Raw genomic sequence first — 24,617 nt, forward strand, 5'->3', positions numbered from 1 at the left:
TGGATTTAAAGGTGTGTGCTATCACTGCCTGGCTCATTCCAGTCTTTTTTTTTTTTTGCATCCTTTACACATCTCTGTCAATCATCCCAAGCAGATTCTATGCTAATCACCACATGGGAATGAATGCCGTGCTGCTTGTTGGGGCCTATTCCCTAGTCTAGAGTGTCCTACTCACTGTTTCCCATAAACCAAGTTCCTACAATCTTTTGTTACCAAGGACACCATGTTTTCTCTGTGCTTTCCTTTTTAACCATAACATGCCCCTAGAAATGAATTGATAACTAAACTGCACTGCATGCTACCATATACACATCTCTGTTATACATATTATATACTATTAAAGCTCTGTTACAGTATGTTTTAAGCTACATTTTCTTTTTTCATTTTGACACCTCTGAAGTCAGGATATGTCTTACAGTAGCAAAATGTTATTTTCCATAATTTATTTCTTAATGTCACATTAACATAATGGCACATCATACAATTAATGCCATCTTAGACTAGATGAAATAATACAATTCCTTATTATGTGTCTGATTTTCCTACTAGACAGTGAATATTGTATTGCTCTTATTTGTGGATGATTTGTGTATTATAGAATATATACAGATTACATTAAAATGTCAATTGAGTGCCTTATAGATGCACTAAAGCAGGAAGAGCAGAAAAATATTGAAATGTAGTATAATTTTCATTGGCAAAGTCTCAAAAGCACTTTAATTTGTAATCGTGTCAGTTTCCTGTTTGTACTATTGTACCATATTTATAAATGATGCTACTACAAAGAAAATATTATTAACAATACATGGGATTTCTTTGTGCTGTGTTTTGCAATTTTATGTGAGTTCAGTTCAAGATATCTTTTATCTCTCTCTCTCTCTCTCTCTCTCTCTCTCTCTCTCTCTCTCTCTGTGTGTGTGTGTGTGTGTGTGTGTGCGTGTGTGTGTATGTGTACAGAGAGAAGGAGAAAAAGAGAGACACAGAGAGAGAGATCTTTATGTGTGCAGGTACACTCACCTGTTTATATGCATGAGGACCAAGTTTGGTATCAGGAATCTTTCTCTGTTGCTTTCACTCTGTTTTTAAAAACAGGATCTCCCACTGAACCTGACGCTCATTGTTTGTCTTACCTACCCTCTCAGCAAGCTCCCCTACTATCTATGCTTGTACAATGGCACTTTATCCACTAAGGCTTCCATGGTCCAAATCATCTTAAAATACAAATCCTTAAATATATAAAACTATAAAAGAATAACATCTATCCCAAAGCTTTATGGTAGCAACTTTGAAAGACACTATAGCCTTGACACCATTGTAGACTGGAATCAGAATACCATATAAATGTTGCACATCTATTTATAAAAATTTTACTTGTTACTGGCATTCTCTTGACAGACCAAAGTTCCCTTGTTCATGTACTGAACTTACAGATGGCACAGGATGCCTCTTCAAATCCCCTAGTGTATTCACTGTAACTCTGAATGCCTAAAACAAAAGGTAACAATATAATTTTAATAAAAAAAAAACTGACCTCGTTACAGTGATCCTGATCTTTGTAGCACTTAATTGAAATCTCATTGAATGTTAAAGCTTCACCTGTCAGTGGGTTCACCACGGGAAGAAAGATCAGTGACTTCTGTTTACTTTTTATTTCTTTACTTGTCTTCTCTTCCTCCAACATGTGTCTATATATGCTAGACTGCTATATAGAAGCAAGAGGTAACAAGTGGGCATAGTCTTCTCTTGCCTGGAAGCAGGTAACAGATGTGTTGGGGACCAAATTTTTTGTTTGTTTGTTTGATTTTTTATTGAAAAAAAATTTCTGCTTCCTCCCAGCCTCCCATTTCCCTCCCACTCCTCCTGCCCCTCTCTCCCTTCCCCCCAATCCTCTCCCCTTCTCTCTCCAGTCCAAAGAGCAGTCAGGGTTCCCTGCCCTGTGGAAAGTCCAAGGTCCTCCCCCCTCCATCCAGGTCTAGGAAGGTGAACATCCAAACTGGCTAGGCTCCCACAAAGCCAGAACATGAAGTAGGAACAAAACTCCATGCCATTGTCCTTGGCTTCTCATCAGCCCTCATTGTCCACCATGTTCAGAGATCCAGTTTTATCCCATGCTTTTTCAGTCACAGTCCAGCTGGCCTTGGTGAGCTCCCAATAGATCAGCCCCACTGTCTCAGTGGGTGGCTGCACCTCTCATGGTCCTGACTTCCATGCTCATGTTCTCCCTCCTTCTGCTCCTCATTGGGACTTTGGGAGCTTAGTCCGATGCTCCAGTGTGGGTCTCTGTCTCTATTTCCATCGATCGCTAGATGAAGGTTCTATGGTGATATGCAAGGTATTCATCAGTATGGCTATAGGATGGGGTCATTTCAGGTTCCCTATACTCAGCTGCCCAAGGAACTAACTGGGGACATTGCCCTGGGCACCTGGGAGCCACTCTATGTTCAAGTCTCTTACTAACCCTAAGGTGGTTCCCTTAATTAAGTTATGTGATTCCCTGCTCCTCTATCCAACCTTGTTTTATCCCCAATCATCCCGTTTCCTCAAGTTCCCCCCATCCTCCCCTTCTCACTTTTCTCTCCCCTTCTCCCCTTACCCCATCCCACCCCACCCCCAAGATCCCAATTTTTTGCCCAGCAATCTTGTCTATTTCCCATAGCAGGAATAATAACTATATGTTTTTCTTTGGATTCACCTTCTTATTTAGTTTCTTTAGGATCACAAATTATAAACTCAGTGACCTTTATTTATGGCTAGAAACCAATTATGAGTGATTACATCCCATGATCCTCTTTTTGGGTCTGGGTTACCTCACTCAGGATAGTGTTTTCTATTTCCATCCATTTGCATGCAAAATTCGAGAAGTCATTGTTTTAACAAGCATAACCAACAGAATACAAGAGATAGTAGAAAGAATCTCAGATTCGGAAGATACCATAGAGAAAATAAACACACTGATCAAAGAAAACAGCAAGTCCAACAAACTTTCATCACAAAACATTCAGGAAATCTGGGACACAATAAAAAGACCAAACCTAAGAATAATAGGAGTAGAAGAAGGAGAAGAAGTGCAGCTCAATGGTCCAGAAAATATATTTAATAAAATTATAGAAGAAAACTTTCCCAACCTAAAGAAGGATATTCCTTCGAAGGTGCAAGAAGCATACAGAACACCGAATAGGCTGGATCAAAAAAAAACATCCCCTCGCCATATAATAATCAAAACAGAAAGCATACAGAATAAAGAAAGAATATTAAGAGCTGCAAAGGAAAAAGGCCAAGTTACTTATAAAGGTAAACCTATCAGACTTACACCTGACCTCTCCATGGAAACCATAAAAGCCAGAAGGTCCTGGATAGATGTACTGTAGAAACTAAGAGAACATAGATGCAAGCCCAGACTACTATACCCAGCCAAGCTTTCATTCACTATAAATGGAGAAAATAAAATATTCCAGGATAAAAACAAATTTAAACAATACGTAGCCACAAATCCAGCCTTACAGAAAGTAATAGAAGGAAAATCACTAACCAAGGAGTCCAACAATGACCACAATAACTCAGATATCTAGAGACCCTTCACCAACACAACTCAAAGAGGGGACCAAAATTTTAACAGCCAGTATTAGTGGAGTTCACTAACAGGCAAAGACAAATCTTGGAACGTAAGTATCAAACTAGTATGTCTTCTGGATTATACTACATTTCATTTTAAAAATTGTTGTTGACCGAATTAGGTGTTTAGATTAATACAGGATTGACAATAATTTGTGAAATGATTCTCTATTAAAAATTTTTGCTAGGTATCCCAATCTGGGCTCAAACTCCTGATTACAAATTCTGCAATTACAGCTATGCACAGCTATGCCAAGATCATGGGTACTTCCATGTGCTTTTCAGGAATGAGAACCTCCTGGTTGCTCTCTTTGCTGAATGTCAGCTACTGCTATGTGTACCTCCAGAGAGTGCAACTTTCCTCTGCTGTGATGCTCCGCTGTCCTTAGCTAGGTCACCATCAGTCCCACTTAGCAGAATCATTCTCAATTCCCTGAATAATCTTCTCAAAGACTCACCTGTCACACGGCTATGGAAAGGGGACAGAGGCATATCCTTGTCTCTGACTACAGCACAGGAGAAATAGAAGAAATTCTACATACTAATCAAGCCATGTTTATTAACATCTCTACTGTCCTTCCTAAACACTTTCATGTTGCTGAAGTGTGTGGCCTGCCAGATCCTTGAAAGTCTGACACTCACTTTCTCTGTGCCTTCACATGAAGGCCTCAGGCAACTGAGAGACAGAAATTCCCTATTTCTAGTCACTTTGCCAACTTATTTTGATAAAAAGTAAAGAAAAGAATCTTTGGATAGGAAAAAATGTCTTTTTCTAACAGCATATTTTCTAGGGAACTAATTGTCAAAAACAAAACAAACAAAACCTAATTTAAAATGTCACTTCTTTTTCCATCACTCCATAAGGTACCCTAATGCCATCATCTTACCCAAGAACCCAGGCATAGTAAACGGAGGCTGCTCACTCATTTTTCGGCACCTCACACCCAAATAACCACACAAAACTTTATTAATCATAACACTATATTAATTATAACACACCAATGACTTAGACATATTTCTAGCTAACTCTTACATCTTAAATTAACCCATTTCTATTCATCTATGTATCACCATGAGTCTGTGGCTTACCGGTAAAAGTTCTGGGAGTCTTTCTTCTTCAGTCTACATATATTTTTAAAACTCATTATGACCCGTTCAGAGATGTTTTTATCTGAATCTGTCTTATTGTGTATCTGTAATCATTTTCTGACTAAGAACACATTTTCTCTTAATGGTAAGTGGGTATTGCTAGGACCGACTCTGCAACTCTGCCTTTTTGCTCCACCCAGTCCAACATGGCAGAGGCATGTTCACCGCCTCTGCAAGCCATGCTCACCACCCCAGCTCCAGGGATGTAGTAGGTCTATGACACCATTAAGCAATTTATAACATGCTGCTCACAAACTCCACTCAAGTGCTCGGCCTCTTGAAAGAGTCAGAACTGTTTTTGCTGCCAGCATGAACCAAGAAGCCAGTCTCTCAAAAAAGCCTGAGTTTTTGCTGTTGATGCTGAGTCAGGAATCCTTCCTTCCCTTAAAGGAGCTGGGCCTCTACTCACCACCAGCAAACAGAGCCTATCTGGGAAAAAAAGTAGCTATCATGAAACTATACTTCGCTTCCATTTCTGTGCATCTAGAAGCCCTCTTTTTTTGTCTTGAGTGTTTTTAGGTCTTATGTGAATCCATGCCCCAGATGCTGGGTGCCATTTTGTAAACAGAGACTGCCTCATTTGTTTCCCAGCTGCCCAAACTTGAATAATCACACAAAAACTACATTAGTTGCAACACTATGTGGCCAATGACTTAGGTGTATTCCAGTGTATTCCTAGCTAGCACTTACATCTTAAATCAATCCATTTCTATTCATCTGTGTATTGCCATGAGGCTGTGACTTACTGGTAAAATTCTGGACATCTTTCTCATTGGCAGCTACATGGCATCTCTTTGACTCTGCCTTCTCTCTCTCTCTCTCTCTCTCTCTCTCTCTCTCTCTCTCCCTCTGTGTGTGTGTGTGTATATATACACATACATACATACATACATACATATATGTATATATCTTCCAGCTTGGCTATATTCTGTCCTTCAATAGGCCAAAACAGAATTATTCATTAACCAATAACAACAAAACATATACAGAAGGACATCCCACATCAAGAAGTGGTACAAGACCACAGTTTTTCTTGGTGTGGGACCCCACACATTGCATGAAGTCCAAGGGTATGGCTTGGACTTCATAAATCTAAACCCTGGCATAAATATCTAAGTTTTTTAATTTGTTTTCAAATCATGTAATATGTTATTTTAAGGTAATCATAGGCTTTTAATCTGTGAGTCACAACATGATAGGGAGTGGGTTGTCCCAAAATTAAATGTGGGAGGGAAAAATTTAGCAACAATGAAAGGTTTCTGAACATTCAAAAACCAAAAAGTAATTTAAAATCGAGTCTGTGATGGATCTATGGTATTTGCACAGTGGCCTGCCCAGGGTGCATCATATGATTTCACTGATTTCTGAGCATTGTATTGGTTCTAAACATACAACAGCACACTTTGTAATGCATGTGTCACTTAGCATGCAATGCCAACAAATGGTCCTGAAAGACCTCAGCGCAGGCTTGATTCTATAGACACAAGGGAACATCAGTGTTTTGACTATACATACAAATAATTTTGTTCTTGCAGAAACAAAGTAGTTTAATTGCAGAAAACAAAGCTCAATAATTTCCTCCATTCTTCCCAGAATGTAAGCATCAAATTAGTTGGGCTTTCAGATTGCCCTGTACTACAATGTTTTATTTTTGAAATTACTGTTGAGTGAATTTTGCTTTGCAATTAATACAGATCAGTCATTTTGAAATGGCCCAACATGTCCTTCAGCCAAAGTATTTCAAAGTACTTGTGTATTTGTTTGAAGTAGCATTCTAAACATTGAAGATTAGAATATCAATGAACTCTGAAAAGCATTGAAAATGCTGCATGTACCACAGAATCAAATATTCAGCTAAGGTGTAATTCTTTATGAAGAAATAAACACGTATATCTATCTCATTAGCACATTAATTCACTTCTGTCTTTAATAAATGGTAACATTATATATATAAGATATTATTTTAAAATAAATTTCTTGACGATTTATTATAAGTGATCTTTTTCTGTATACTCACTCTGTACAAATACATATCAATTTACCTCAGCTCATGTAAAGAATTCTTAGCTGAAAAGAGCTCCCAAGTGAAAAAGAAATCTCTGCATCAAACAGAGCCTGCCTGAAAATATTTTAATCATAATTAAAAAAATCATATCAAGCAGTATCAACAAATATATAAATATACACATGATAGAAACAAGTTACATCTGTAATTTTTCTGGTAGTCTACCTAAGAACTGCTATTTAAGAGAGAATGCATGTTGTCCACAATGATCTATCAGTATCACACAATTTTAGATATACGGTGTTTTAAACATACATATTAAAACCTGTCTGTGTTTGAGGATAAGGTTAACATCTGACTCCGCAAAGCAATCAAGGTGTGTGTTTGTGCAGAAGCATATATGACAGCACAACTTGCTGAAGACATATGCTGAATTTTAAGATAATTTTCCAAAATTTTTATGTAATTTTGATGATCCTGTTTGCATAGCATTTAAAAACAAAAAAATTTACATAAAATAGCAACCCTTTTAAATTCTAAGTCAAAGGCTAGCCACACGGAAGGCTGAAAAATAAGAAGCTTTTAAACCCTGTCCTCCCGACAATGCTACTGCACTTTCAAATATGCTTTGTTGTTTTCTTTTAATTCACTAAAATTAATCTTATAGATGTAGATGCCAGATTTGCATTAATTAAAACTCTACTGTAGAAGCCAGGCTTAATTGCAATCAAATTTGCTTAATTATGCATGGCGAGAGATTCCCAAACGAGAAAGGTTTTAGTAAGGATTTTGGTTTTTTGCATTGACAAAATAAATTGAAATTGTCATTTTTTTGTGTTTTATGTAACACTTGTAAATAATTTGTGGAGCACCTTAAGTCTTCTATGGAAAGCAATGTTATTGCTTAAGTAATTATAACAATCTGCATTTTTCATTGTTAATTGTGGGTGTCAGACTCATTAATTTTAATTTACAGACTGTAATGAAATTAAGAAAATTTTGTGCTGATCTGCTGAAACTTGTCTTACAGGAAGTTGTTTAATACAACTAAAGTTTGGAAAAAGTCAAGCCTCATTGTTGTCATTTATATTTTAACCAATAATCATTCCACAGCAATTTTGCTTTAATGTAAAACCTGATAAACTATGAACAGATTTTTAGACATTTTAAGAATGGAAATAACTATATTTATGTTGAATTTAGGATTATAATTCCCGGTTTTAAAAAAAAAACACTGCAAGCAATTCGAATATATTTCTAATTTTATCTCATCTGTTTTCTGCAGGGGAGTGTATTGTTGAAAAGGAGACAGTTTCTAAAACAACAGACATAATTACTAATCAATCTAAGTATTGTTAGATCGGCAGATTGAACTTCCAGATCAATGTAGATTATCCACAGTTACTTTATCTCAGATGTCTGTGATGAGTTTATAGCCTTAAACACTGTACTTCTAATCTTGCTTAATTTTTCAAATGTAAATTTAAAACAAGTCATTTTTCAGGAAATTAGTAAAGTTTTCATTTTAAATATAGAAAGCTAACAACAAAGAACAAGGCTAACATCTTATTTTATTTTTATGTTAAGGCATTATGTTTCGCTGTTGAAGCCTGTTTAAATGTTAAGTGGTACAATTATTAATGTAAAAAATAATGGAAATAGAAAGTATCTTTCATGCTTATTTAGTAGCAAGTCAACTCTTAAGAGAAACTAGCAAAAGAGCCTTCACCTCAATTATTATTCATCTAATTAAAAATTCCAAAACAATTACTGCAATTCTGCTTAAGCCCAAGCATGAAAGTTAGATTGTTGAAAACAGAGTTGTTGAAAGTCTTGAGAAGAAACTGACAAAGCAAAGATCATTTTATAATTAAGACTAACATTTAATTACTGCTCTTTTTACAGCAACTTCCTCTGAAAAGATAAAATAATTTACCAAAGGGTCTTGGGTACGCATCCCAGCAGGCAGTACTAACCACGAGACACTAGTATGGGTCAAATTCTTTTTATTAATATAATAGAAGACATAGCAGAAACAAGAAACATTAAAATACACAATAGGTACCAAGTGCCTAAAAGGAATTTCCTCCTAATTCATTCATAGACAATGAGAGAAAGCAATGTGCCCTAATATTTAATAATTTCCTAGTAAAAATTCAGAATTATGCTGCTTTATGTCAGACATCAGTTTAAAAACTAGTTTTTCATTTTATTTACTCTGATATTAGTTCCAAATTTTTGCATTTTTGCATCTTCACAAAAATATGTGATCACTTTTATATTTTTCCCTTTTTAATCTCAATGACTTTTCACCAGGCGCTAAGAACCGAAGACTTTAGGATATAATGAAAAAGAGTCCTTCATTTCTGCATTCAGAACACATAATGTGTCTGTATGGCTTAATTCTCTAGTGTTTTTAATGTCCAGGCACAGTGACAAACAAATTCACTCTCAGAAATTGTTTTCTGTTTTAATAGTTTTCAAAACAATTTCCCCTTGACTATAAGTTTCTGCTTAAACCTTCATGCTTACTTTTAAGAAAGTTATTGCTTTATTCTCTCATCTCCCCATCACTGTATGCTCTGAATTCCTAATGTTTTCCTCATCATATGTTCACCTTTTTCTGTCATTCCTTGATTCCCGCATTCTCTATTCCGTTCTCTGTCCCCTTTTCATCCCGTCCTCCCTGCCCCTGGTTTCACCCAGAGATGCTATTACAATGATTGATTTACACGGTGCAGAACATTCCATAGGTATCGTATTGCTATACAACATACACATCCCATACAACAATAAATCTAAAAATAACTAGCAAAAGGAGCCATTTAAGTTGAGAGTTAAAAGTGCTAACAGGGTCAACTGGTGCAGTCATTGTGTAGATGGTGGTTTCACTAGCTTGGAGACAAATGGGCAAGAGCCAATGGAGCTGGGCACTCATGATGAAATCAGTAATAAATCAGATACAGAGTATAAGCATGAATCAAATTACTATACTCAAATAAGAGCTAGGCACGGACTTGAAAGGAAAATATGTCATTTCCTTCCCATTCCCACCAACTCTCCTCCATTCATCTTTCACCTCACTTACTTGATATCTGTCTTTCTCATTCTGACCTTATTACTGTTTCACTTATTCTGTAATTTTCACTAAAAGCAAGGTTCATATTAATCCTGAAATGCTTCTGCACCTCACTAAATGTAACAGGACATGTTAAGATCTGGTCTCACTTTCTAATGAATGCGTAATGATGAATAACATTGGTAATTCCTAGGTGAAATCTAGTTGATGATTAAAAAAATAGAGCATTAGGTCAGGTACAGTGGCACCACTCCCAGCATTAGCAGCATTAGGTGGTGGAAGCAGGAATATCAGAAATTAAGTAAGTTGGGGCTACAAAAATATCCTGAAAAATAAAAGGACACAGCATCCATCAGGTAATTTGTGACCTTCCCTTTGTCTCTCATAAAAAGCACTCCATTGTTTTCAGCATGCTGATCCTTCTTCTTGGTCATAAGCTCATGTAATTTCAGTTCAGTTGGGTGTAGCCACACGTGTCTATTTGTTAAACCCCTAGTGAGACATATTAAGCACACCCTCAAACAATGCAGTAGAAATATTGATTTGTAGAAAACAATAACACCAGGCAGAATACACTAGCTGTTCTCTTAAATGATTCTTCACTTAAAGCCAATCCTCAACTTAACTCCAGCGAGAACAGACAGTGAAAACTAGTTCTTGGACAATGTCTTGATTTTTATTTATAGACTTAAACTGTTTTTATTTATAGAAAATTTCAAATGGTGCTGGAGAGATGACTTAGTGGGTAGAATGATTGCTATACAAAAGTAAGGACCTAAGTAAATTTTAAGTTCCTGCTTTTAATTGTCATTTAAAACCATTTTACTTGAGTATTAATATTGAAGTTTGATAGCACCTCTATTATAATTGTTGAAACATAATGGCTATTGGAAGGAACAGACAAATAGCAAAGCACTAGAAAAAGATTAAGTGAGATATTGTTTATTCACATTCATGTTCCTTTTCTATGTAATACTTGTTCTTTATATATACATAACAAAATCTTTTTACAATGTTGTCTATGCTGATGGCTATTAATTGTCAATTGGACAGAAACTAGACTCACATGAAGCTAGCTTACGTTCATGCCTTTGAATTTCTAGATTGGTTTAGTTGAGATATGAGGACTGACCCTAATATGGGCAGCACCATCTCATGGGCTAACATTTCAAGCTGAAGCAGAAGAAAGACAGCGCAGCACCAGCCTTCATCTTCCGCTGCTTGAGTGTGAACACACTGAAACCAGTGGCTCATCTGCTGCTCTCATGCCTTCCACACCAGAGTGACTGGTTCCTTAAACTGTGAGCCAGAATCACTTCTTCTTCCTTACTTGTTCTTGTGAGCTTTATTTTGTCAGACAGAAGAGGAATGTAACTAATGCCGAAGCTCTGCTTCCTGGTTAATAATGCACAGGCAATTGGTGGAGATGTGGTAAGAGCGAATCCTAAATACTCTCCACCCATGAGGTAGCTTTTGCCTTTTAGGAGAAAATGTGGGCTACACAGCACACTGTCACTTTTCCACTATTCACCATGGACATTTTTGTATAACATCAATCTGAGAAAGATTTAAAGTAGGGAATATATGCAGGTAGTATAGACAAGAATGTCTGGACAGAACCAACTGAAGCAAACCACACCTGCATTCCAATCAGCTGGAAGGTTGAGTGGACCATGGAGAGCATCAATTCTCCTGTTTTGTTTACCTTAAGTTGTTCATTTACAATCTATACAATCTACACTAACTTATGTTTCCTCATTTTTCAAATAGTCTATTTAAAGGACATATTTCTAATACATATAATATTGCTTTTATATGTGCCTACATTGTGAAATGGCTAAGCCAAGCTTTTTATTGTATGCATTATCTGACAGAGCAATAACTCTTTTTAACCTAGGTGTGGTGGTAGACGCCTGTAATTCTAGCACTTGGCAGACTGAAATAAAATGCTATCAGAAGAACAAAGCCAGATGAGGCTACATAGCAGATACTGTCTCAAATAAAAGAAAGAGAAGAAGAAGAAGGAAGGAAGAAGAAGGAGGAGAAGGAGAGGAAGGAAGAGAAGAAGAAGAGGAGGAGAAGGAGGAGGAGGGGGAAAGAAAAGAAGAGAAGGAAAAGGAAAAAAAGCTTTATTTTAGTAAGAACACAAAATCTATCTTCAGCAATTTCCACATATACAACATGCACTTTTAATCTGTTGTAACGATGATGTCTAATAGATCGCTTGAACTTACTCCTCTTGTTTGATGGAAACAGCATTTCCTTCAGGCAACAGTTTATTAGCCATGCTGCCACGTTTAGTCATCAGTAACTGTACTATTTCACTCTGGGAATGTGTGAAGTTGACTTTTTGAGCCGACACGTAAGATTTGTCTCTCTGTACCTGACTTTCCTCACTTGTCATAATGCCTTAAGACGCATATACATACCCCCTTGATATATCATTCAAATTCATGGATTTTTAGAACAGTTGAAATTCAGATAGGTTTTAATTTATTTTATTATTTTTTAATTTAATGATTTTTACAATGTCATACTTGAGTACTATATTTACATCATTTCAGTCCCTCTACCTCTGCAGCTCCTCCTCTGACCTCTGCACTCCCTTTCTATTTATAACTTCTTCATTATTGTTCACACACACACACACAAACACACACACATGCACATACATACATACATACACATCAGCCATTAGTTACCTGAAATTCTTCATCCAGGGGTGAGACTTTATGAGATTCCCTCCATCCACGCTGGATGCCAACTTGTATTGTCATTGTGCAGGTCTCATTCAGGCAGCTATAATTTTGAGATTCCGTGGGTGTAGATTCTCTATCATATATAGAACACACTATCTCACAGAAGATATCTTAGCCTTCTGGATCTTCCTAGACCCTGGGATGTTTCCTGAGCCTTATTTTTAGGGGTTGGATTGCAGATATATTCATTCTGGTTGGCACCCCATAAGCAGTTGTTTTCTACATTTTGACCAGTTGTAGATTAGCTTCTGCTCAAAAAGAAGATTCATTGATGACAGGTTAAAACTACACCAATTTGTCGATAGATATAAGGATATATTTATTTATAATAAAACTAGAAAGTATAGGGGTTTAGAAAAATATCAACAGTAGGTCCTCCTCTAGGATCCTTGGCCTTACCAGTCATTGGGTGGTTTACTGCATTCACAGGACCATGCATGCATTCCCTCCTATTTAGGAGGCCTTACGTACAATTGGATAGCTACAAGACCAAGTTTTAAGTGACACTATTGTACTCCAAGAGACTTCTTGCCATGCTGGTTATTGTGATCATAGGCTTTATATCTGGGTAGAACTATTGGTTGATGTTTTTCTCTTGGCAGTTTGTATAACGTCTTCATGTACTCTGAGAACTCAGGGAGGAAGTTTCTCAGACAGTTCCAGCTGTATTCTTCAGAATTCTATGAGCAAAATATGTGGTGTCCTCTAGATGCTAGAATAAATAAGGAACTCAAATCTAAAAATCTAACTTTTTTTTAACCCAGTACTCTGATTCACTGGTGTGCTGAAGTTCAATTCAGCATACAGAGCATGTTGTTAATTTTTTTAAGAATGTTTTAAGTAGCTGTTAAATATGGCTACTATTCAAATTTAAGTTAAATATATTTTCAGGTTGTTTTCACCCTTACTGAGGATTACTCTTAAGGCCTCATTGTATACTAGTTAAGTTCTCTACCACTGTACTATATGCCCAGGCATCTTAATATTTTCTTTCCTTTTATTGACATTGTAATTACAACAGTTTCCTTCCCCTTTCCTTCCTCCAAACCTTCCCTTATACTTCTTCCCAATCTCCTTCAAATTTTTGGCCCCTTTTTTCATTAATTGTTATTGCATGCATATATGCATTCATGTATTCATATATATTCCTATATATAATATGCTGAGTCCATATACTATTACTTGAATGTATATTTTCAGAGCTAATCTGAATACTCCCTCCCTGAGAACAAGCTTTCATGGTACCAGAAGGTATTATGCAAGCTTCCAAAGGAAAAAGGCAACCAACAGTCCTACCCAGTTATGATGCCTACAAATGACATAAATGACCCGCATGTCATAATATCCCTATGGGTGCAGCTGTGGCATACATACCTTGGCAGTAACCAGATCTCTCTAATTAGATTTAAGACACTCTCAACATGAAAGAAATCGTGTCTGCTAGTGAAAATCTAACGAACTACTCGGTACTAGTCAAGTCACATTTATTGAAGAAGAATCTACAACTAACAATTTACTAAACCAACATAATTCCCAACACCAATCTGTAAACATTTGTCCTCTTAGTATGTTTTATTTTGAGACAGGACCTCATGAAGTTTTCTGGGCTGGCCTTGAATTAATTCAGCAGCACTGGCAGATCTTCAGTTTGAGAGTTTCCCACTACAGCCTCTAGGGAAGCAGGCATTACAGACCAGAGCCACCATGTATTTTTAAATTGTATTTTTAAAGACAATGGTAAACACTCAGGATAATTCCACTAGATTTTACTGTTATCGAATCTTGTAGATTATTATTCTGGTACAATTGTGTGATGAAATTGACAGTGGACAGATAGGCATCTCTTTCAAGTTGTGCATTCTTGATACACATTGGGTGGCTTGATATCTGGCATGACATATGATGAATTTATAACACAGACACATTCTACAGATCAGCTCTTTGGTGTTTTATGATGTCCAGCACCGCACTGTATAGACAGTAAGTAGTAAGTCTAAAACATGCGGGGTGCGAAGATATGTCTTTACAGAAGTATATCCTCTCACCTTTCAGAAGACACCTCCCACATCTCCAACATGGTATTTGCCTAACAGCCATTCTCCCTTTTAGAAGCATGCGTGGCATCATTGGGAACACTGATATAACAATTCCACTACCTAGATTGATACAAGGCTGTTGGAACTAATACACTGATCAGAAAAAGAGATCTGCAGAAGATAAGAGGAGATAAAATTTTGTAGGCCAGTAAGATGCTTGAATTTCCTGACAGGGTTAATTCATTTGCAGTATTTGAGAGAATAGGGAACGTCAAGGGCAGCTGAGCTCTCGCTGTATATGGAATGTTTACATCTCACGTATCTATTGCTATGAATTCAATCTCAAAAAAGGAAAGTTTTCATAAGCTAATCACCATCCTTATCTTCATATTCTTGCTAATTAGTAATTATAAATTGCCTATTTTAAAATGAGATCTAGGACACAATGAGAATTTTCAAAAAGTTAAATCAAGCTGGGCTGAACGCCCAGAAAAATTAAAAATTTAGTTTAACACTCCTGGGATTTCTATGTGTATATCTTATGTGTCTATGGGTAAGTTTATTAGACATAACTAATTGAAAAGATAAAATATCTGGAAATTAAACCTCAAATAATGTTAGTCAGAGATAAGGAAGGATTTTTTTAATCAAAGTTCATTCAACAGAAAAAAGTCTCTCAAGTCATATAAATTCAGAATGTTTTTCTTGTTTGAGAAATACAAGGGGTAAAACTTGCATTATATTTAAAATTAATACTTCAATACAGAAAACTTATTCTAAAAACTTAATGATAAGAAACATGCTTTTTAATGGAGTTGAGAATGAGGAAATCTGTAAGAGGAAGAAGTCAGGAATTCAGTATTAAAAGATGAAGAAAGTCAAAGGGGATCCCAGACAGAGATGCACAGAGGGAGTGGTGGTACAAAAGAATTCATTCTGAACGTATTTCAGACTGTCTTTCGGCGGCAGGCACATGCTAAGCAAGTGAGCTTGCTAGTTGTTGTTCTCAGGAACTTCAGAGCATTGGAGACTTTTTATAGTGCCTAATTATGATGCCTTATACATTGGACACTATACAATATATTACCAAATAAATATTAACCTTGCAAACTTTCAGGGCTCCACTTTGAATGGATCATACCCAAGGAGGCAAGAGTAGGAATAAACATCCTAGAAATGATTATCTATGTATACAGACATATACTCCTTTTAGATACTAGCCAAAAAAAAAGAATTTCATCTAAAATAGAATTGGGCATATTCTTAGGTCTAACATGAAAATGGTTATGTGTCCATGAAAACTGCCCAGTATGGTATGAAGTTGTTGTCTAGTGTATTTTCTCTTAATGTTTATCTAGAATTTGTAAGTTCTTTTGAGATAGAATCTCATGTAGGCCAGGTTAGTCTCAAACTTGCTGTCTAACCAAGGTTGAATTTTTTATTTTCTTGCCTTTGGCTTCCCAGTTTTGGAGTTACAAGCATGTACTACCACTCTATCTTTTAATTGAAGATAAATTTTCTTTCCTACAATATATTCTGATCACAATTTCCCCTTCCTCAACTCCTCCAAGTCCGTCCCCACTTCCCCATTGTTCAGATCCTCCCCTTTTTCTCTTTACCCCTATCTCTCTTTCTGTCTGTCTCTCAGAAACAAGCAGGCAAATATTCTACTGAAGCAATGATAGGGATGACAGGGACTGATCTCAGAGTTTCAGGTTTGTGTTCTAACGCTCTACAGACTGAAGCGTATCTTCAGCCTAACTGTATGATTTGACTTACATAACATTACCTGCATTTTGTGGTGCTTGTTTTGGATGCTACTTTGAGCCAGTTTTGAGGCACTAGCTAGGGGCTGCTCTTTCTTGAGCACTGTGTTAAGTTCACACACTACCACAGCCATACGGTGGGTCTTTATAGGATCATTGATGTTTTATTAGACCAAGAGCCAAGTACCAACCAACAAGACAGAGTTGCTTTGTTCCAGAATATACAAAACTACTAAAATAAGTCAACTCTTCCTAATTTAGGGACATCTGGATAGCTGTAGTTGTCTACCAGGCATAACTAAGCTTTTGTGTCCCTGTGTTACTACCCATTGCTTTCTCTCTCCTGGAGTAAAAGCAAAATGTTCTTCCTTTCATTTACCAGAGTGTAATGGTATTATAATCTGCCAACAAAAGAATCTGCAAATCTTATCAAATAGGAGTCATAGGTAGAATCAATTAAGTTATAAAGGAAACCAACCAACCATTAATATTACATATATTTATATACATGTTGACATATATATATATGCCTACAGTAAAAGTTCAGTTCTTGACGACTGAAGTGATTAGAGAAGCCATATCTGTTGACACTCTCTTAAGTATTCTATTTTTTTTTCCTTTGTAGCCACTAATCAGGACAGAGCTCCAAAAGGAAAAACTGATACATTACAAGAGAGTCACAAATTAGCCTGCATTCTGTTGTATAGCTATGACCTCCACAATCTATCCTTAATCTCTTAAAACCCACCTTAATCACCAAAGATCCCTGGGGTCAAAGAGGCATTTTGGTCTATTCTAGGAGCTGGAGCTGCATATTCATTAAGAAGGGTGAAGTGAGTCCACTATTATTTTTAAACCCCCCTTAATCTCCTTGAGCTTAGTTTCTCATCTGTAAAAACCGAATAATGTCCCTGGGTCATTAAAGCAATAGAGATGACAAATGATGAGCAGTTAGTCTAGTCCTGAAGCTCTTAATTCATGGCAGCTACACTGTCAAAATAAAACTTCTGCTACGGGGTGTAACTGAAGCTCTCAAGGTTTCTTGCGTGGCTACTCCTTTGTTTCTTCATTCTGCCTGGCTAACTCTCTCCAGCTGCCCTGCCTACCACCTTCTGGTAGACTGCGAAAGGAACTATTGACACCTGCTTCTTCAAGTTCAAGCAGCTCTGCCTGTTCTCAAGGTCTTACTTTTTTAGATCCTTTCATCCTTAGTTCCTTAGAAACACATCCAACCAGTTTTCCGGGTCATTCAAACACGCAGAAGGTGAGACAGCCAAGTATCTGTTCAGTGTTCCTTATATACCTCTAAATGTGTTTTTCTTGGTCTCACTACACAATGTTGTTCTATTTTGCATGTCCTTCTTGCCTAAAAGGCCCTTTAAAAAAGCTTTTAAGTCTTCAAACCCAGTTCAATTACATGGCTGCCTTGTGACTTTATCTCTTCAAGGCTGCCTCCACTTTATTCCTATACCTTCTCTGTATACTATTATATTTCGGTGCCATAAAGTCTTGAAATTTATTTTATGCCTTGAAGAAATTTATGAATAAGACAAAAAAAATCTATCATTCTTTTTTGTTGACTCACTGCTTTAAAAAATTTTTATTAAAAAAAAATCTACCTGAAAACACGAAGCCTAAAATAAAACTTGGCATTGATGGAGGACTTACTTTCTGTCCTGCACACCTCTTTATACTTTTTCATTGCCCCCCAAAAGCTGTCATGATGGTTATGAATTGTTGCCATTTATAGATGAGGGTTCTGCAGCATGTAGACCTGAAGTCATGCACCCAAGGCTACAGCATCAGTCAGGAGACAGCAGCCACCTAAAAAGACCCGCCTCTGCCTTAAGTTTTCCCCAAGGACAGAACTATTGAATGACACACTGGTCCTTTTTCTCTCCTGTGAAGAACCTAAGTTTATTCCGATTGCTCTCTTGGTTCTTCACCTTGAGAAGATCTTCCCACAAACCTTGATCACTGGCTCCTTAGAGCTGAAATCTGTAATGTCGTATTACCTCTTAGGGCAGACCATTCCAGAATACCTGGGTTACAATGGTCCCCAGTCACTTACCATCTCATCATGATATTTAAACATCTAATAACTCTGAAACGGTCTGAAATTATATGTAATTGTTTATTAATTATGAGAAATCTAGCCTCTACCATCAAAGAATTCTATATATCACATTTAGGTTAAGTGAAAATAGAGTTTTGATTCCTGATGTTGACGTGTGATTCTTAAAATTACATACCGAAGTTACTTAAGCAGTTAATAACACCTAGCTTTAATCTGAAAGAACTATTAGCATTTTATTCATTCTATTTGTCTTTAATATTTTCCTACTTGCAGCTGACATGGCAAGTAAAATTCATTAAGAAGAAAGTATAACATTGGCGATGTCATCTGTCTGGACCACAGGCAGCAATTTCAGAAACACAGTACAGTTTTCCAGCCCCGACTCCCAATTTCTATCCTGGATTTAAGAGAATCAGAGAGAAAACAGTGTTCTCTAAAAAAAATTATTTTCCTAAATAGATTGAGAAGCGAACTATACCACTTAAAAGACAGGTTAAAGGGATTTCTGATATACTGCGGCAATGCTTTTTAGAAACACACGTCATGAAATAGTTAAACATCAGCTAGACTAGGTATATAAAAAAAGAGAAAACACTCTAAAGTGGACGCAGTTAATGGCTCCGTTTTAAAAGCAAAATCTAACTATAGGCACATGCACAGTGAGATACAGAGCATCCATCAAGCTCAGAAAAAGGCTTCAGCTCTGAGTATTGACAAGCAGCACAGCGGCGGCAGCACTGGAGATAATGGAGCAGCTTCGTTCCTGGAGTGACGTTTTAGCCAGGACTTTACTGATGTGTGCACAGTTCCCTGAGAGGAAAGAACAGATCAAAAATGCCTGGATTTCTGGGGCTTCTAGGTTTTCCAAAACAAATTATACAGAAGTTCCCTAAACGTCACCAAATTTTACTAATTCTAACTTAGTTAATAGACAATTCTATTTTTTCATATAATCTATCCAATTTGAGAGTTATTTACACTTTTTTTAAAAAAAATGTTGCCTACTTGACAACTATCTACAGCCAACATCTTGCATACCAGACAACTAACCCAATTCTGAACAATCAACCGTTCTTCCTGGATATCTATTCACATGAATTCAGAGAAAGGAAAGGGAAGGACATGGAGAATATTGCAAAGACGAAGTTTAGAAAACTTCACCAAAACCTGAAGAACTGAAAAAGGAATGTAACATGGCTGAAATCACAGCTGGTTGACTGTCAGCTCTGTTCTCTTTGCAACCGTCTCTCTCTCACTCAGGGAGTGTTCTCATGCTCCCTAAGCTGGTCAACAGTCTAGATTTTCATGTGGTTTAACTTTAAAAGCCAGATACTAGCTTTTCATTTTTATTAATTTATTAATATTAACTTAATTATTATTATTCTCACTGAGATAAAAAATCCTCTCAAGGAGAAATATTTAGGTTGAATATTTGAAATGTCCTCCTTGAACTTGTACCCAGGAAGATGGGAAAGTGTGAACCTGCTGGCATCAAGCAGAAAGAAAACCACATTAGTAAGAAAGTTTGATGGTGCGTGGAAAGGATGTGACTGGACTAGAAAGACCAGGCAGAAACAGTCATTTTGCAAGTCTGCCCTGTCATGCTGTAATAACATGATTGTGTCCCTGAAACAATGTATGCCCAAATCCTAGAACCCAGTATTTTATCTGTAATAATCTAGAAATAGTCTTTTGAGGGAATAATCAAATTAAAATGAAGTCATCAGAGTGGGTCCTAATTCAGTATTAATGACCCTTGCATAAAAAGAAGACATTTGGTCACAGAGGCATGTTTAGGGACAACATCATAGGTACCTCAAGATTGCTATCTGCAAGTCACACACTACATTTTCATAACCCTCAAAGAAAACTAATTTGACTTTTGCTTAATATCCAACTTCCAGCCAGCCTACAGAATTGTGCAGCAAGCACATTCTGACTGTAGGACAGCCGGTTTGTGACACCTTTGTTGGCCTTAGAAACTCATGCATCAGCAGTGGGTGTAAAACCTGGCTTCACCTCCACAGTATCTTTAGGGAAATGTACAAAGCATATTAATTCTTCTGGCACAGGGAATTATTTCTATGGACTACAAAGCTTCTGAATTCTGGATATTGGAAAGCATATGATTATAAAGCAAGAACATGCAATGTAAGATAATAACTGAGATGTTCTGGCCTCCTTATTTCCCATTGCACACGACAGCATTTCACAAATTTCTCCATCTTCTTCTTTTTAAGTTCTTGGGTTTCTTAAGCTAGGCATAGCAGAAACAGTCTGGGTTTCAAACTCACTCTGACTTGACTCTTCTAATTTATCTAAGTTCTCTGGGGGTGCACTGTTATCATGGCACACAAGACCAAAAATCTCAACATCGCTGTAAGGTAAGGACTCTGTAGTAGGAGCTGCGGGTTGCATTCCTGCCGCCCCAGCTCCTGGCCGACTGGCTAGCTTATGCCCTGAAATAACAACACACACTGTATTCTTTTAAACACTGCTTGGCCTATTAACTCTAGCCCTTACAGGATAATTCTCATATCCCAATCAACCCATCTCTAATAATCTGTGTAGCAACAGTCTTACCGGGAAAGATTCAGCATGTCTGACCTGGCAGCTTGCTTCATGGCATCTGCCTGGGAGAGGGGAGCATGGCCTCTGAGCTCACTTCCTCTTCCTCCCAGCATTCTGTTCTGTTTACTCCTCCCACCTATGTTTTAACCTATGAGGGCCAAGCAGTTTCTTTATTATAATTAACCAATGACCTTCCTCCATCAGGACTCCATAATCTATAATGGAGATTATTCTGTATTTTAAGCAGCTATGTATTAACAAGTAAAGAGATTGATCAAAGGGAAGTAGAAGGATATTTAAACATTAAAATTAAGATATTTAAGTATCATACACAGAGATAGCAAGATATCCCAGTGGGTAAAGGTGGTTGTTGTCAAACCTGATAATCCAAGCTCCATCCCAAGACCCACATGGTGAAATTATCCTCTTAGATCCATGCATGCATAATGGCACTTTCTCTAGTATACATGTACACACACACACACACACACACACACACAGAGAGAGAGAGAGAGAGAGAGAGAGAGAGAGAATACTAAATAATATGAAATAATTTTAAGCAATAAACATACAAGCTAGAAGCCGTATGAGTCTATAGATGCTTGTGTTCTTCCCAATTATCCTAGTTGAGACTTTAACCCTCAAAGTAACAATATTAGGAGCAGTGGCCTTGGATCAGTGACCAAATCATTAGGATAGTGTCCCAGTGAATAGCACTGATGCCTTCCTTTTTGGACCAAACCCAGGAAGCTCTCTTCCCCTCCTATCAGGAAAAAGCAACACAGAACACATAGTCAATGAGGAAAAGAGTCTTCAGTGGACAGGGAAGTTGTTGGGACCGTGATCTCCCACTATTAGCCTCCAGAATTGAGAACTACACTTGTGTTGTTTTTTTAACTTTCCAGGTTAACAAACCCTTTGTTCGGTTTGCGAGCTGCCCAACCAGCACGGAGGCCTGATCTCTCGGCGCCAGGAGACCCAGCATTGGGGTGAGTTTCTGGCCCACGGCGCCAGCCTGGGACGAGGAGCTCGGGGGTTTCTTGGCCCCCTGTCCTTCTTGGGCTCTCTGTAGGGCCTCTACTCCCTGGGTGCTGCCTCTTTCTTCCTGGCCCACCCAGCTTCCGTCTAGAGCCCTCCCCACTTCGGCCCCACTGCCCTCTTTTGGCGCGTGGCATCGCCCAGCCCAGCCTATCTGGGCGCTGGGTCCGAGTACTCGGGGCTCCCGGGCGGGCAGCAGTTCCTCTGTTTCTGTAGCCTGCCTGCACCAAGCGGGTAGGAGCTTTGTTTGCGAGCTGCCCAACCAGCACGGAGGCCTGATCTCTCGGCGCCAGGAGACCCAGCATTGGGGTGAGTTTCTGGCCCACGGCGCCAGCCTGGGACGAGGAGCTCGGGGGTTTCTTGGCCCCCTGTCCTTCTTGGGCTCTCTGTAGGGCCACTACTCCCTGGGTGCTGCCTCTTTCTTCCTGGCCCACCCAGCTTCCGTCCAGAGCCCTCCCCACTTCGGCTCCACTGCCCTCTTTTGGCGCGTGGCATCGCCCAGCCCAGCCTATCTGGGCGCTGGGTCCGAGTACTCGGGGCTCCCGGGCGGGCAGCAGTTCCTTTGTTTCTGTAGCCTGCCTGCACCAAGCGGGTAGGAGCTTTGTTTGCGAGCTGCCCAACCAGCACGGAGGCCTGATCTCTCGGCGCCAGGTGACCCAGCATTGGGGTGAGTTTCTGGCCCACGGCATCAGCCTGGGATGGGGAGCTCGGGGGTTCCTTGGCCCCCTGTCCTTCTTGGGCTCTCTGCAGGGCCTCTACTCCCTGGGTGCTGCCTCTTTCTTCCTGGCCCACCCAGCTTCCATCCAGAGCCCTCCCCACTTCGGCCCCACTGCCCTCTTTTGGCGTGTGGCATCTCCCAGCCCAGCCTATCTGGGCGCTGGGTCCGAGTACTCGGGGCTCCCGGGTGGGCAGCAGTTCCTTTGTTTCTGTAGCCTGCCTGCACCAAGCGGGGTAGGTGCTTTGTTTGTGAGCTGCCCAACCAGCATGGAGGCCTGATCTCTCTGCGCCAGGAGAGCCAACATTGGGGAGAGCCAGCGTTTGGTAGGCAAGGAGACCTGATCCAGTAAAAGAAGATCCATAGGGAGCATTTGGAAGAAGAGATGGGCCGACGTCAAGGCAAGAATTCGCCCAACAAGCTGAAAAGCAACATGAAGCCACCAGAAACAAGCGACCTCACAACGGGAGGACAAGAACCCCTTAATCAAGAAGGAGAAAAGATTGACTTCATGAAAGTGATTGACACCCTTAAACAGCATGTAAAAAATGCCCTTATAGAAATGGATGAGAAATATAACAGAAAGTTTGAAGAATTGAATAAATCAGTGAATGATACCCTAGAAAACCAAGGAAAAACAATCAAACAGATAATCGAAACAGTTCAAGACCTGAAAACTGAAATGGAGGCAAAGAAGAAAACACAAACAGAGGGCCGGCTGGACATGGAAAATCTAGGTAAACGAATAGAGACTACAGAAACAAGCATAACCAGCAGAATACAAGAGATAGAAGAAAGACTCTCGGATTCTGAAGATACCATAGAGAAAATAAACACTCTGATCAAAGAAAACAGCAAGTCCAACAAACTCTCATCACAAAAAATTCAGGAAATATGGGACACAATAAAAAGACCAAACCTAAGAATAATAGGAGTAGAAGAAGGAGAAGAAGTGCAGCTCAATGGTCCAGAAAATATATTTAATAAAATTATAGAAGAAAACTTTCCCAACCTAAAGAAAGATATACCTATGAAGGTGCAAGAAGCATACAGAACACCGAATAGGCTGGATCAAAAAAAAACATCCCCTCGCCATATAATTATCAAAACACAAAGCATACAGAATAAGGAAAGAATATTAAGAGCTCCAAAGGAAAAAGGCCAAATTACTTATAAAGGTAAACCTATCAGACTTACACCTGACTTCTCCATGGAAACCATGAAAGCCAGAAGGTCCTGGATAGATGTACTGCAGAAACTGAGAGACCATGGGTGCAAGCCCAGATTACTATACCCAGCCAAGCTTTCATTCACTATAAATGGAGAAAATAAAATTTTCCAGGATAAAAACAAATTTAAACAATACGCAGCCACAAATCCAGCCTTACAGAAAGTAATTGAAGGAAAATCACTAACCAAGGAGTCCAACAATTACCACAATAACTCAGACATCTAGAGACCCTTCACCAACACAAAACAAAGAAGGGAAACACACAAACTCTACGACTAAAAAAAAATGACCGGAGTTAACAACCACTGGTCATTAATATCACTTAATGTCAATGGACTCAACTCACCTATAAAAAGGCACAGGCTAAGAGATTGGATAAGAAAACAGGATCCAACATTTCCGACCTCCTGAAAAGTTCCTGTGAACACCCTCAAGAAATTACTTCACTCAACTGCCAACTGAGATAAACCTGGCACACAGGTTACACCCTAAATGATCTGATTAACAGTGCCCCCATTCAGCAGAAAGCAGTTTGGAGAGAAAAAAACTGCGCCCATGTTCCCAAAATATTGTTTATAA

Source organism: Microtus oregoni, unplaced genomic scaffold (genome assembly GCF_018167655.1).
Source record: "Microtus oregoni isolate MIOR12 unplaced genomic scaffold, Mior012 000001F_ref0000356, whole genome shotgun sequence".
In the NCBI taxonomy this organism is placed as follows: domain Eukaryota; kingdom Metazoa; phylum Chordata; class Mammalia; order Rodentia; family Cricetidae; genus Microtus; species Microtus oregoni.